We start from the raw sequence: 3,319 nt of genomic DNA, 5'->3' as shown, positions 1-3,319 counted from the left end.
ATTTTTTTGATTATTATGAAACATTAACATCCAATGGTTCTGAAAATGAAAGTGTTACTATTCCCGATAATGAAGAGAGGGAATTAGGATCTCATGAGAACCCTAGTGATGATTAGCAACTAGAAAACCCTTCCACAGCTGCGTTTGATGGTTTAGACTCTAGTAGGATAGGTCAAGGTAGTAGTGGTGAGGTTAATAGTATAGCAGAGGACACAAGATTCTCAAATGATGAGACCATCCTCTTTGAGGGAAATAGAGTAAATGTTAGGAAGTCTTCTAGAAGTAGTTATTACCTAGAAGGTTTGATGATTATGTGGTTGAGGATAAAGTTAAGTATGGTATTGAGAAAGTAATGAATTATGCTAACTTGTCATATGACAACATGTGCTTAGTTGATTCTTTGAATAAAACAGCTGAACCTAGTTGTTATAATGATGCAATAAAAGATGCTAGGTTGATAGAAGGAAGGAATAATTAAACAGAAGCACTTCATTGGAATAATACTTGGGTTGTTGTTGATCTTTCAAAGGGAAGAAAACCTATAGGGTGTAAATGGGTTTATAAGATAAAATATAAAGCAAGTGGTGAGGTTGAGAGATATAAGGCCAGGTTAGTGGCTAAGGGATATAATCAAAGAGAAGGGATTGATTTTAGTGAAACTTTTTCACTCGTTGTTAAAATGACAACTCTTAGAATGGTTATAAAACTTGTTGTTAACAATAATTGGTCTTTGTTTCAATTGGATATAAACAATGCTTCTTTGTATGGGTCATTATCTAAGGATGTATATATGACATTACCACAAGGTTATTATTCTAATGATAACAATAAAGTGTGTAAGTTGGTCAAGGCATTGGATGGGCTAAAGCAGGCCCGTAGAAAGTGGAATGAAAAACTAATAAATGTTTTGATTAAGATGGGTTTTGTGCAAAGTGTTTGTGACCACTCTTTTTATATTGTATAATAAAAATGTGTTTTTGATATTGTTGGTTTATGTAGATGATATTGTTATGACAAGTAATATTAAGTCTAAATAGATAATGTGAAAAAATGTCTTAGTGATAGTTTCTTGATATAAGACTTGGGAATATTAAAATATTTTCTAGGAATTGAAGTTTTATATTATGATAAGTGTATATGTTTGTCTCAAAGAAAGTATTGTCTAGAACTGTTAAATGAGTTTGGATACTCAGGGTGTAAACTAGTTTCTACACCTATAAGACAAAGTTATTTAGTCACAAATAAAACAAGTAAAAAACAACAGTTGTTGAAAATGTGAATGGGTTCCAAAAACTAATTGAAAGTTAATCTATCTCTCATTAACAACACCTGATATAAGTTATGTTGTTCAGTTTGTTAGTCAATTTATGCATATTCCATGTGAGTCTCATTTGAATAATGCATTAAGATTGCTTAGATACTTGAAGCAGTTGACGTGATGTCGTGGTTACAATCAAATTTAATCCAATTACAACTAAGTAGATAGCGGTAAGTAGGTATCGAACACAGGGAGTTTGTGGAAAATGTGCTATTTCAATTGTTTCTCTAAATTAACTAAGTTAAACTAATTGTAATAAAAGTAAATTCAAGAGTTGGTTTGATTGGATTGGTTTTTAAAACTAAGAATACTAATTAATTTGCGAAATGAAAATTGAGTTTGTAAACAATTTGGAGACGAATGACCATCCTAAGTTTCCGGTTTGCTTCAACAATTGTGCTATCATCCACTAGAAAGAACTACATAGACATAGTTCATGTGTAATTACTTATTGTGATAAAAGGGAACGAAGTACTCAGATTCCTAGAACGTGAGGTTGTTACCCGATGACCAATCAACCCTTACCCAATCCTAATTCTACCCATGATATCTCGATTGCCAACGGCACCGAGAACGTATGGTTTCAAACTAGAATATCATAAGAATCAACAATTTACAAATAAGCAATCACACACCATGATAAACAAGACATAGATAGAGTTTACCATTCTAGAAATATGGAATCAAAACACAATTGTTTCAAACAAACCTTCAACCTAGGATGACCATAGAGTGTTTAGCCACGCATGGCTTGATGCAACATCATAACAAAAGTTTTAATGTTCAAAGGAATCACCAACATAAAAACCAAAGATTACTATTGTTCTTCAAGCTCCAAAATCTCCAAAAAGTCTCCAAAATTCGTTCACAATCAGGTGGTAACCGATTGGCAATGATAAGTCACCTTAAACCCCATCAAATTGACAATTAATGAAGGAGTTACAAAGTTGGCATCAGTCGGAGCCGTAACCTACGGCCCCCAGCCGTAGGTTACGGCGGTCAGCGAAGTCATACAAGTCAGCAGGGAGCCGTAACCTACGGCCACCTACCGTAGGTTACGGCAAGCAGTGAGTTTTACGGCCCTTGGCCCCTGTTTTACGGCTGTAATTTTTGGAATATGATGGGAGCCGTAACCTACGGCAGGGAGCCGTAGGTTACGGTGCTGTATGTGGTGTTTTCCCTTGTTCTCTTCATTACAAGTTGAATCTTCCATTTTTGTTTTCACCAACATCAAGCTTCCATCCAGGCTTCATAATATCCATTCTTTAGGATCTTTAACACCTGCGAATACAATTTCAATGTAGTTATCAAATTCCCACAATTAACCGAGACAAGCATGAGATGTGCACCTATTTAACTCATTTAAGGGTTGTCCTATGGACCACCCGTCAGCAATCACCTGGGAAGGGTATTATGTTCAGGAAAACTAGAGACTTGGTGTTATGAGAACTTGTTGATTCTGATTGGGTCAAGTGTAGAGTAACAAGAAAGTCTGTTATAGGGTTTGGAATATGTCTAGGAGATATATGGATCTCCTAAAAGAGTAAAAAAGCAAAGTTTGATATCCAGGTCTACAACTGAGACTGAATACAAGGCGATGTGTTCAGCTACCTGTGAGATTATGTGGATACTAAATGTTTTGTGACAACAAATCTGCAATATCTATTTCTTTAAACCCAGTCTTTCATGAAAGGACTAAACATTTTGAAATTAACTTACATTTTTAAGAGAAAAACTAGCAAATGGCATAATACAACCTGAGAAAGTGGCTACTGAGGTTCAAATTGCAGATATATTTGCCAAAGGGTTGAACTCTGTTCAACATGGTTTTATGTGTGACAACCTGGGCTTGTTTGATATGTTTGCCACATGAATCATGGGGGCATGTTAAAATAACAAGGATTGATATTTTGATTCATGTCACGACCCCCGACCCCACCCTGGACGGAGTCGGGAGACGCGAACCAGTTCAGTGGTACTGGTGGTTATTTTGAAAACATT

The sequence above is a fragment of the Helianthus annuus genome, chromosome 9, assembly GCF_002127325.2.
Source record: "Helianthus annuus cultivar XRQ/B chromosome 9, HanXRQr2.0-SUNRISE, whole genome shotgun sequence".
Classification (NCBI taxonomy): domain Eukaryota; kingdom Viridiplantae; phylum Streptophyta; class Magnoliopsida; order Asterales; family Asteraceae; genus Helianthus; species Helianthus annuus.
This window is presented reverse-complemented; position numbering follows the sequence as displayed.